The sequence below is a fragment of the Etheostoma spectabile genome, unplaced genomic scaffold, assembly GCF_008692095.1.
Source record: "Etheostoma spectabile isolate EspeVRDwgs_2016 unplaced genomic scaffold, UIUC_Espe_1.0 scaffold00570110, whole genome shotgun sequence".
In the NCBI taxonomy this organism is placed as follows: domain Eukaryota; kingdom Metazoa; phylum Chordata; class Actinopteri; order Perciformes; family Percidae; genus Etheostoma; species Etheostoma spectabile.
In genome coordinates this window covers 18141-31111 of record NW_022605540.1, presented here as the reverse complement: position 1 = coordinate 31111, position 12971 = coordinate 18141, and positions in this window count along the sequence as shown.

The following is a 12971-nucleotide window of genomic DNA, read 5'->3' as shown; positions in this document are numbered from 1 at the left end:
CCTCGACATCAAGTCGGCTGCCCGGTTCAAAATCCCGGGGGATATTACTGCTTTTGAGAGACGCAGGTGGCTGTGCTCCCACGCAGAGGCGTCTGGCTATTTCTAACAGCCGGCTGAGCGTATGCCGCCCTGGCGGTTTAAAGGATGCCGCCGCCGTGATGTTGTCCGTCCTTACTACAACATCCTCCCCGTCACCACGGTGTAATGTTTCAAACACCTTCAACACCGTGGACAGCTCCAGGCAGTTTATGTGAGGGAGAGGGGGAGGAGGCCAGGCCCCTCCGCCACCTGTGACTCGCACATTCCCCCCCAGCCAGTGAGGGACGCGTCTGTGTACACCGTCACATATACGTCACTCTGCCCAGGGGAACCCCGAAGACAGGGTTGGGGACTCCCCCAGTATGCAGGTCTGATTGGAGGGAATGAGGGATGGACAGCATTCGCCATTTGTGGCTAATGGATCGAGCCGCTGGCGGTGAAACCACCTCTGGACTTTCCTCATGTGGAGGAGACCCAGGGGACCACCGTGTGTGCTGCGGACATCATGCCCAAGAGCCGCATAACTGACAGCGCTGACACTGTCCCGCGCGGCCTGAAGCGGGACAACAGAGAAGTCAGGGCTTCCTGCCTCGTGCTGACAGCCTGGCTCTCATGCTGATCGAGCTCATGTCTACGCCCAGATAAACTATCGATTGTGCGGGGACGAGGGCGCTCTTCTTCTCATTTATGCAAAACCCAGGTTTGTAGGTGCTGCAGAACCTCACAGAGTGTGCAGCGCCGCCCGCGTCCCGAGAGGGGGCTAGAATGAGCAGATCGTCCAAGTAAAAGAGGCGCTGATGCCCCTCTCCCGAAGAGGCTTGAGCGCCGTTACATCCATGCACTTGGAAAGGTGCGGGGGGCTAGTGAGTATCCGACGGCAGCCCGTTGAACTGGAAACGGGCCCCTTGGAAGGAGAAGCGCAGGAATTTTCCTGTTGCCTGGAATGATTTGGATGTGAAAGTAAGCGTCTTTCAGATCCACGGATGTAAACCATTCGTTGGGGCGCACACATTCCAACACGTGCCTGATGGTGAGCATGTGGAGGGGCGCTCCATGACATACCGGTTGAATTTTGACAGGTCGAGGATGGGACGCAGTCCTCCTGACTTCTTCGGGGTGAGAAAATAGCGAGAGTAAAAACCCTCGTTTTCCTCCCCTGGAGGGACGCGGGAAATATCTCTCCGCTCGCCACAACCCCTTCTAACTCTGACGTCATTGCGTCTGACTCTGCCAGGGATGAAACCGTCATCTCCAACACACCCGTGAAAGGGGCGGGGGGAGGCGAACTGGAGTGTGTAACCCCGTGTTATCAGCTTTGACATCCACGAGTCCATGTGTGTCAAGCCAATCCATGCCCGCTGCACTCTGACAGTGGGCGAGCACATGTCTGAGTGTTGTTCACCGACAGGCACAGGGAGCGCAGAGCCCATCCCGCCGCTGGGCGAGACGAGTGATCGCGTCGCCCAGCCTGGTAGGGCTTTTTCGAAAGGGCAGTGGCCGGTCGCCGCCGTGTGGGGGCGTGAGCGGTCACTGGGTTAACCCGACCCCCGCCCCGCCGGCATCGCCGTGGGGAGGTGGGTGGACAAGCGTCGTCGTCCCCCGTGGAGGACGCTCATTCCCGCTGCCTGCGCAGCGGGGACGCAGTGGCGCCCCGCTCGCGCGACGGCCTGTGTGTGCTTGTGTGGGAAACCACTGTCATAACAGTGCCCTGTTTAGAGCAAACAGGGACTGTTTCGGCCTGCGTGCAGGTTGACGGCCGTGTGGCATCGTCTGTCGCTGCGGAGGGGGACCGGGTGGGGGCCCCGACGCCGAAGCTTGGGAAGACGCAGCCGCAGCCGATGCTGCGGGGCGCTTCCGCTTGTGACGGTTGTCATGGCGACGGTGGTGCTGTGAGGAGGAGCCTTCCACGAGCCGAGCCTCCGAAGCCGCTCGGCGTCCTCCGCCGCTTGATGGAGATGAGACGTGGCAGTCTGTAGGCGCGGCCCAAATAGTCCATCGGGGGCTATGGGACCGTACAGAAGCTCGCGTCTAATGTCCGCTGGCAGCTGAGACATGTGGAGCCAGATGTTTCGCTGGGCCCCAGTCTGCCAAGCCATCACCCTGGACAGCGCCACCGTGGACGCCGTGGTCAGGGTAAGGATGGCGGTCATAGCCTTACCAATCCTCCGTGGCAAGCTCCGAGGGGAGGGCGCCGGGAGTAGTGGCCATCGCGGAGACGGCGGAGGCCAGTAAGGCGATGTGTTTTGTGCCGCCAGCCCCTGGGCGGCACATTGGTGGGCCCGGTCAGTGACTTGAGCGCACACTTGATCCTGGGGAGAGGGAGGCGTGGGCTTCCGGTGGCCGAAGAAAGTAGCTTTCGGAAGCAAAATGGACGCCAGGCTCCCTCCAGGGGAGGGACTGAAGGAAAACCTGCGTCCGTATCGCCCTGAACCCGAGTAAACGGGGCATAGCGAGAGACGGGAGCCTTCAGTTTCCCCGGCTGGGAGAAAGCCTCCTCCACAAATGGCCGAAGCTCGCGAAGCGCGGCCAGAGTGGGGCCCGTGAAGAGGGCGGCTCCTGGGCATAAACATCACGCGCTCAAAGGCCGCGAGCGGGGGCTGGCAGCTCCGCCGGGAGCGCTATGCCTCTAAGCTCCGCCGCCCTCCTATGATCTCCGGCAGGTCGGCGAAGAGAGCCTTAGCGGTGGAGGCTGGAGCCGGGTGGGGCAAAGGGAAGGCCGCTCGGGCGGTGCCCCAGGCCGTTCGGGAGACGGAGAGAGCTCCAGCGGGAAAGCATCAATCGCCGTCTCGAGGCCCAATCCCCCCAAAGGGGAGGAGGGGGACCCCCAGAGGGGAGGGGGAAACCGGTGATGGAGGCGCGTCAGAGAGAGCGGAGTCAGCGGACTCATGCCCGTCGAAAACGCCGTCCGCCAGCGGCTCCAAGGTGCCGCCGGATTCCTGTCTGTCTGCCCAGCTGCCGTCTCCGTCCCCGCCAGCCTGGTAAACCAGAAAAGCTTCCGCCCGTCGAGTTAGCTCTTTAGACGACAGGCGGGCGCAAAACTGGCAGGAGGCGTGGCGGGTGAGAGCCTGGCCGGCGTGAACGGCACCCAGGCAGGCCTCGCAACGGGGGTGGAGGTCCGGCGGAAGGATGTAGCCGGTCCGGGCAGACAACGGGCACCGGCGGAAGGTCTTGACTTTTGACTTCATACTGTACTGCGAAGTGAAAAGAAAAAGTGGGAGTCGAACAACGGGTCCGCTCTGTATATATGCAGTAAATGCGGACGTATTGAGGCCCGAGCTGGACGCTAGGGCGGGAAAAAAATCTTCACGACTGCGCATGCGCGAAGGGAAACCCAATAGCGTAGCCCTTAGAGGGCGAAAGCCTATACGAAATAGAACAGAATAAGTCAACTGTGGAATGAGTGAGGGCCCTGGTCATAAAGGAAATGTGAGTAAAGAAAAACTATTTCAATCAGGAGCAGCTGAGTTCTCAAAGTCGTTTAAGGACTTCAGAGGAGTGTACACTGCTACTGCAAATTAATTGAGTTTACCAGAAGAAGTTACTAAAAAACCTGTTGGTCTTAAACCGTCTCAGTTTTTAGACAAGGTAAAACTTAACAGGTCAAGTTATATTAACACAGAGCAGTAAGTTGATGCGTAGACAAATGAAGTTTACATTAGTAGTCATTACTAAACATCTAACGTGTGTGTGTGTGATCACAGAATGGCTGCATCATCAGTTTTGTTGTCATTACTTAAAATTCCTCAAGGCGAAGACAGAAACTACACACTATAGCTTTAAACCAACAAAAAAAACATAACAAATATGAAAATATTAGACTAATATAATTACCCAAATAAACAGTAGATTTATATACGTTTTGTTAATCTTAAGAAAAATGTATTTTAAAACATGTTTTCCAATGCTGTATAACAGTAAGGCGAACAAGGTCTCCATCATGGTGGCAACAAAAACACACTAAACCACCCTTACAAAACTAAAACCCAGATAACATAAATTCACACCCAAAACATTTACAGATCATTATTGACACACACTTTAACCAGGACCGAAAACCGTTCAGAACATTTTTTTTTCTCCATGAGATTTTGCATTGCTTTAACGCAGAGCATTTCAAATGACCCCGCCCTTCCCATGCAGGAACTAACATTCTTAGTTATCTCTGTCTAATATTATCTGTGCACTGCATACTTAAGCAGATTATTACAAAACTATGTGATTTAGAAATGAATATGGTTTTTAACAAAACATAGAGTGACAAGAGAAGACATGGAGAGACTTTCGGTCGGATCAAGGTGCTTCTGAAAAACGTTAGTAGTAGTAGTAACACTTATGCGAGCAGTGTGCAGGGCCGTGTAGAATCAGTAGAGATGACAGCAAAAGCATGGTGTATCTGAGACTGTCCAACTTAAAGACAGAGGACTCTGCTGTGCATTACTGTACAAAAACACAGCAGCTAAAGGAAGCAGAGAAGCTTGACAAAAAACTCATGCAAATTATTTTCAAGAATAACCAAGGTGACAGTAGAGGATAAGATGTCAGCTGACACTAAGGAGAATGTCACAGTGTCTCTAAACCCAACACACATGCAAACATACAGTACATGCACATTATAAAGAGCAACAGCTGCTGTCGTGGTTTGTGACTTCCTGTTTACATTATGTAACTTAAACGGACTTTTACAATAGTGGTTAATAAAGTTTCTATTTTGGATATCAAGCTGCATGTGTTGCATTAAATATATTCACTAAATTGATTGGCCCATCAAATACTGCTGAGCAGAATATATGAACACATTAAATGTGGTGATGAACAAAATGTGACAGTTGAATACTTGAAAATAATCATCATTTCATACAAACTGATTGTGGACTTCAGGAGAAACGCTGACCTACACCCCCCATCCACATCAAGGGGACAGCGGTGGGCGTGTGGACAGCTTTAAGTTCCTGGGTGTCCCACACTCTGAGGACCTGAACTGGACGACCAACTGCTCCAAACTTATCAAAAAGGCGCACCAGCGCCTGTTCTTCATGAGGACCCTGAAGAAGAAACCATCTGTCCTCAGGGATCCTCAAAAACTTTTACCGCTGTACCATTGAGAGCATCCTCACTAACTGTTTTACTGTTTGGTAGGGAAACTGTTCTGTCGCCGATCGGAAGGCACTGCAGAGGTGGTGAAAACTGCCCAGCACATCGCAGGGGCACCACTCCCTACCATCAAGGACATCTACAGGAAGCGGTGGTCTGAAAAGGGCCGGGAAAATCACAAGGATTCCACTCACCCTGCACATACACTCTTCTCCTCTTGTCTTCTGGGAGGCGTTACAGAAGCTTACGGACCAGAACCACCAGGCACCGGAACAGCTTCTTTCTACAGCTGTCACGCTTCTGAACGCCTCCTGATACAACTATAAGAATGGCAACCCCCCCCGTCCACCACCCTACAATAATAATACATGGACTGGACTGCCTCACACGCACACACATACCATGGACTGCCCACATACATACATATGTATATAATCGTTATATATTCGGTAAATCGAATCTGCCATTATTTATCCTGTATTATAAATCCGCTAATACATATATAATCCTTTACTAACAATCCTTTTACTAACTCTCCTGTATATTCTGTATAATCTGTGCATAGCCTCCCATAGTTTATATTTATACACTACATTTTATAGTCCCTTACAATATTACTTTTTTTTTGCTTACCATATACTTTATACTCTGTATAATCGTATAAATCTGTCATAGAGCTCCCATATTTATATTTATATATTTTTACACAACATTTTAAAGTTCCTTACTATTACATTTGCTTATACATAAAATTATATACAATATTATACCCTGTATAGCAATTCTGGATAGATGTGGATCACATTTCGTTGCTTGTACTTGTGACAGTGCAATGACAATAAAGTTGAATTGAATTGAATTGAATTGAATTATCATAATCATAATGTAAATCATGACGTCCTTCCCCCCCAGATAGTACTGTTTCTCTTATAGGAGGAGGAGTTAATGCAAATCTCTGACCTCTTCCATCTCTACATATGTGTTGCAGAGTGAAGGACAGACACTAAATCACTGGACATACACACTGTAGACTGGACAGAGACAACTGGTTTTAACAATGATCAGACCTGATTATTTGGTTGTTTTCTCATCCTGTCATTTAACTGGGCAGGTAAGAACAATAGATGTTTTTTTCTGACAAACTTCCTGGTACAAAGACAACATGGCTGCATTACAATAACTAATGGAGCTGTTTAAAGTCTGTATGTACTGTGGTTGGGGGTCCAAACACTGACTGAGTCCTGAATCAGTGTTAAACGACTGGCTGAAGAATCCACAGACAGGGGTGACCTGCACTATTCTGGGTTTGGTGGATATTCTAGTGCTTGGATCAGACAGGCTGCTGGAAAAGGACTGGAATGATCGCTTACATCAGCAGTGGCAGTAGCTACATCTACTACTCTCAGTCAGTTCAAGGCCGTTTACCATCTCCAGAGAAAACCAGCAGACAGCAGGTGTATCTGCAGATGAACAGTCTGAAGACTGAAGATTCTGCTGTTTATTATTGGTGCCGAGAGCCACAGTGACACAGGAAGGAGCAATACTGTACAAAAACTCAACATGTCAAAACGTCAAATCTTTGCTGTCTTCTTTCTCATTCACATAATAAGCTAGTTCAATCGGATTACAACAACATTGTAGTGGAGAGTAGTATCACGGCATAAAACAATAAACTCCTCAAACAGTTGTAGATAGTTTTTATTTGCAGATCCCCAATATGTGGCCAGTTGGTTGAACCATGCAGGACATAATTGTGTATATTTTGTGATTCTGCAAATATAATAGTATGTGTGACACGTTTGAATTGTGTTAGGACAATTTGTGTGATGAACACAAATGGAATTTAATTCTGTTTTAAGTTCTTAATGATAACTACATTTTCGTCATGTATCATGTCAAAAATGTATTTCGTAACACAAGTTCCAAGCAAGGACATTGTAACAGGACCGTCAGTGCTCTTCTATATTACGGCCTGTCAGTGTCCTTGCTGCTACTTCTCTATCAGAGTGAACATCCCTCACAGTCTGCTATAAAGACTTTCAGGCTCTGTCAGTGTGCAGCAGAAGAAGAGAAGCTCCGTCATCAGATCAACCTTCAAGGGCAACCATGTTCTCTGTAGTTCTGATACTGTGTCTGCTGCTGGCTACTGGCCTCCTGTGTCTCACTGAGGCAGAGACACTAACAGCACACTGATCTGCTCACGTTGATTACAACGTGGTTCAATATTAACATGTTTTTCACCACAGGTGTGAAGTGGAGATGAACAGTTGACACAGCCCAGGCCTCTGTGAGCTGTTGCAGCCAGGTCAACGCACTGACACATCACATGTCACAGTCTCTTATTCTGTGTAGCTATCACACAGCTTGGATCAGACAGCCCTGCATGGAAAGGACGGAGTGGGCTGGAAGAGGTGAAGGAAATATAACTGGAGCTTCATACTACAAGGAGATTCACTAAGAGACAAGTTCAGCATCGACTTAGAAAACTTCCAGTAACAGAGTGACTCTAAATGGACAGAATGTGGGCAGCCTGAAGACACTGCTGTGTATTACGTGCGGCAGAGAGCCACAGTTACACAAACCATCAGTAGCCTGAACAAAAACCCTCACCGAGCCTGAACACTTGTAACATGAAGCCACCAGAGAGGGCCCTCAGACCGGCTGATGTGTTTCAACACCAGCCATCACAGCCTGCACTCTTTCTTTAATACTTTGGGGTTTCAATCTCTGATGCATTGGCTCTTCTCCCACAACAAAAACTGAATTACAGTTTTACATTGTTGCTACAACTGAAACAAAACCTTGCTTGTATTATCAGACTCAACATTTCAATTTAAAAAAAGAGACATAAGATAATGTTTGTCCATCTCAAACCAAGCATACAAGTAAACAGTAACAAGGCAAGGCAGGCAAGGCATCTTTATTTGTATAGCACATTTCAGCAACAGGGCAATTCAAAGTGCTTACACAAAATCATTAAAACAGATAAAACACAAGTACAAACATTTAAAAAGTCATAAGCATTAAAAATCAATAAGACACATGAATAGACAGTTAAAAACAAAATAGAACATTAGGACACATAAAACACAATAAAAGTTACAGTGCAGCATAAGAAATTTAAAGAAATGAGCAGTCATTTAAAGAAAGGCCAGCATCAAAAAGAAAGGTCTTCAGCCTGATTTAAAAGAACTGAGAGTAGCAGCGGATCTACAGGTTTCTGGGAGTTTATTCCAGATATGAGGAGCATAGAAACTGAAAGCTGCTTCACCCTGTTTAGTTCTGACTCTGGGACAGAAAGTAGACCTGTCCCAGATGACCTGAGAGGTCTGGGGGGTCATAGTGTAGTAGCAGATCAGAAATGTATTTTGGACCTAAACCGTTAAGGGATTTATAAACTAGCAAGAGTACTTTGAAATCATTCTTTGAGACACAGGAAGCCAGTGTAAAGACTTCAGAACTGGAATGATGTGATCCAGTCTCTTGGTCTTAGTGAGGACTCGAGCAGCAGCGTTCTGAATCACATGCAGCTGTCTGATTGATTTTTTAGGGAGACCTGTAAAGACCCCGTTACAGTAGTCAAGTCTACTGAAGATGAAAGCATGGACCAGTTTTTCCAAGTCCTGTTGACACATAAGTCCTTTAACCCTTGATATGTTCTTAAGGTGATAGTAGGCTGACTTTGTAATTGTCTTAATGTGGCTGTTAAAGTTCAGGTCTGAGTCCATGACTACACCAAGATTTCTGGCTTTGTCTGTTGTTTTTAACATTGTTGTTTGAAGCTGAGCGCAGACTTTTAATCGTTCCTCTTTTTTTCCAAAAACAACTACCTCAGTTTTTCCTTCATTTAATTTCAGAAAGTTCTGGCACATCCAGTCGTTAATTTGTTTGATGCAGTTAGTCAGGTTTTGTATTTGACTATAGTCCCCTGGCGATAAGGTTATGTAAATTTGTGTGTCATCCGCATAACTATGGTAACTTATTTTGTTTTTCCCATTATCTGAGCCAGTGGAAGCATGTAGATGTTAAACAGAAGAGGCCCAGAATGGAGACTTGCGGAACTCCGCACGTCATATTTGTACGCTCAGATGTATAATTACCTATTGACACAAAGTAATCCCTATTCTTTAGGTAGGATTCAAACCAGTTTAGTACTAAGCCAGAAAGTCCTACCCAGTTTTCCAATCGGTCTAGTAATATGTCATGGTCGACCGTGTCAATGCAGCACTGAGATCAAGTAATACTAAGATTGAAATTTTGCCACTATCTGTGTTAAGGTGGATGTCATTAAAGACTTTGACAAGAGCCGTTTCAGTGCTGTGGTGTGGTCGGAAACCCGACTGAAAGGTATCAAACTGTTGCTTAGTGACAAGAAATGGTTGATTGTTGAAAGACTACTTTTTCAATGATTTTACTTAAAAACGGAAGGTTTGATATTGGCCTATAGTTGCTCATTAGTGACTTTTCTAGGTTGTTCTTTTTTAAAAGTGGCTTGATTACTGCAGTTTACAGGGCCTGTGGAAAGATACCTGAAAGAAGAGATGTGTTCACAATCTGTAGAAGATCAGAAGTCAAACAATTGGAACATTTTTGAAAAGTCCCGTTGGTAGAATATCAAGGCAATAGGTCGAGGTTTCAGATGTTGAATAATGTCCTCCAGGTTTGTATGGTTGATTGTTTGAAATTCTGTCATATTGGAACTAGTTTTGCTTGAACACTATGACAACACATATCCTGAACTTGATATGGAGGCACTGACTGTTTGTCTAATCTTCTGAATTTTTTGTCTTTGAAGAAGGAGGCAAAGTCATTGCAGGCCTTGGTAGATAAAAGTTCAGATGCTACTGGTACTGGAGGGTTTGTTACCTATCAACAGTAGCAAACAAAGCACGTGAATTATTATGTTTCTAGAGATAATATCAGAGAAGAAGGACCTTCTTGCATTCTCAGTTCCAAATTATAAATGCGAAGCTCTCTCTTTATAGGTGTTATAATGGACCAGGAGATTTGTTTTTCGCCACCTTCGTTCAGCTTTCTACACTCTCTTTTTTTCTGTTCTCACCAGTAGGACATTTCTCCATGGAGATCTTTTCTTACCAAGACAACTTTGACCTTAGTGGGAGCAATGGCATCAATAACATTTGTAATTTTACAGTTGAAATTGTCTACAAGCTCACTGACTGCTAGCCCAGAGAGGGCGGTGTGGAGGAGAAAAGCTGAATAAATGTTTCACTGGTGTTTTCAGTGATATACCGTTTTCTGATTATCTTTGTTTGGACACTTTTTGGGTACAGAGATACAGTAACACGTTACATAATTTACATTATCTGCCAAGTAAAAATATGTGTTCAAATGTCACAGAGTGACTAACTGTAAAACATGCATTATAATGACATTACGTTAAAAATGTAAATAAAATCTGACTTCTGAAGAATAACACAAATTACGTAAGAAGAAAGCCGTGACATGAAATATGTTTTGAGGAAAGATTAAACAAAGGACTCTGTTCAATCAAAAAGGAGGAGTCAATGCAAAACTCAGATATCTTCCACCTCTACTTATCTGACAGCAGAGAGGAGGACAGAGAACAGTGGACACACAGTTTAACATGACGGACTATAGGACAGACTGCTGCTTTTAACTCTCTGCTGGCAGTGAAGATTTTCACTGGTCTTTTATTTAACATAGCTTTTATTTATGTCATCAGCTTATTCCACTTGATGTTTTTTATCTTCTTTACAGGTGTTGATGGTCAGACGCTGACAGAATCTGAACCAGCGATTAAAAGGCCTGGAGAATCCCAAGATTGACATGTAACAACATCTGGATTCACATTCAGCAGCTACCATATGAACTGGGTCAGACAGGCTCCTGGAAAAGGACTGGAATGGATCGCTTTGTACACACAGGCAGTTCTCATTTCTATACTCCCAGTCAGTCCAGGGGAGATTCACCATCTCCAGAGATGACTCCAGCAGTAAAGTCTATCTGCAGATGAACAGTCTGAAGACCGAGGACACAGCAGTGTATTACTGTGCCCGAGACCCAGTGAGAGACGATAGTAGGAGAGTCATACAAACTACTTCCTCTATTTACAGTCACCACTGGAACATTCAGTGACATATTACTTTTTTTGCCAAACTGTCAACAAGTTTGTATTAGTGCGGTGAAATTGTGTCCACGTCAGAAGTACATGCAGATGATCATCCAAATAACGTTTTGGTAACATTTACAATTAAAATGCTTCCCATGATTTTCAGATTTCAGTTTTTTATGAAATGATTTTCTTATTTATAACAAATTTACACACATCCTGAAATTATCACATTTTACTGCCATAAAAAGAAGAATGCAAATATTTAACAAATCAAAACCATGTTGCCATTTTTTTCTCTGTCCTTTTAAAATATACTTAGATTGTTTTAATACCGTATGTCTGTATTGAGATCTTAGCAAAAACTCTTCCCATTATGAAAGAAGCTGGATCTTGTTCTTTCGGTCATGACCCAGCCTTCATGACCATAGGTGAAGGTAGGAAAGAAAACTGATACGGTAGATTGAGAGCTTTACCTTCTGGCTCGATTCTCTTCTCGTCACAACGGTGCAATGAATTGAAAGTAACACTGCCCCCGCAGATCGGATTCTCTGACCATCACCCGCTCCATTGTCCCCTCACTCGCAACAAGACCCCAATGTATTTAAACTCCTTCACTTGGGGTAAGGGACTCATTCCCTACCTCAGCAAAACTCTTCCCATTAGGAAGAAGCTAGATCAGAAAAGTCTGAGGACTAAAGTTGCTGTTTTTGTTGTGCTCAAGAGCCACAGAGACTGGAGTTGTTTGAGCAGCTGGACAAAATCCTACAGAACTCATTCTTACTGGATTTATAGAGCACAACTGTCTCACATTCTTAATCATTGAAGGTCAACTTTTACAACTTGGTAGTAAATGTTCACACCTTATCATGAAAATCACATAGAAATGATGGTGGAATGATTTTTGTCAAAAGATATAAATACAAATTCATAAGGAAAACATTGCCTTTTTTCAAATATCTAAAAGGTAAAAAAAAACATTGAGCTGTTTGAAAAACAAACTAAATCATAGTCCTCTAACCATCAGTTACAATAATGCATCTTCTGCTTTTCAATCATGTTGGTGCTTCACTGTATCCCAACATGCATTGGGTGGTAAGCAGAGAACAAGCACAGAGCTTTAATAACAAACAAATCTTATTGGGTGTCACAAGTGATTAATCTTCTTCAATCAATCATCACTTATTTATATAGCACTTTACAGCAACCACAGTGTCCAAAGTGCTTTACATCAACCAAGAATAAACTAACACAACATTCAAAAAAGACAAGAGAAAAAACACATGAAGCATAGTAAACAGTAAAACAGATACATTCTTCGTTTAAAAGTAGCTACCATTCCTGTATTAAAACTCTAGAGGGCAGACAAGGCCTGGCTTTAACACTTATCCCAGTGTTGTCCACATACAGGAACAAAAGGGAAGAAAAGCAGTGATTGTTTTTATTTATTTGTTTTCAGCCCCTAATGCTCCAGACATTGATGTTCTCCTCTGAATGAACATCTGTTACAATCCTTTGCCATGAAATGACCATAAACCATCACAATGACACATCCATATGTGCTGGGCACCACTGCTTCAATCAATCAATCAGATGACATAATCATGCTTAAATTACTGTTGTAGTATTGTTGATAATACCACACATGATATTGAAAATAGCGTTTAAAATATACAAACTAATATGGACCTTTCCTAGTCAATAAAAATGGATTCTAGTTTAATCAAAGATTTGTTTCCAGTCCAGA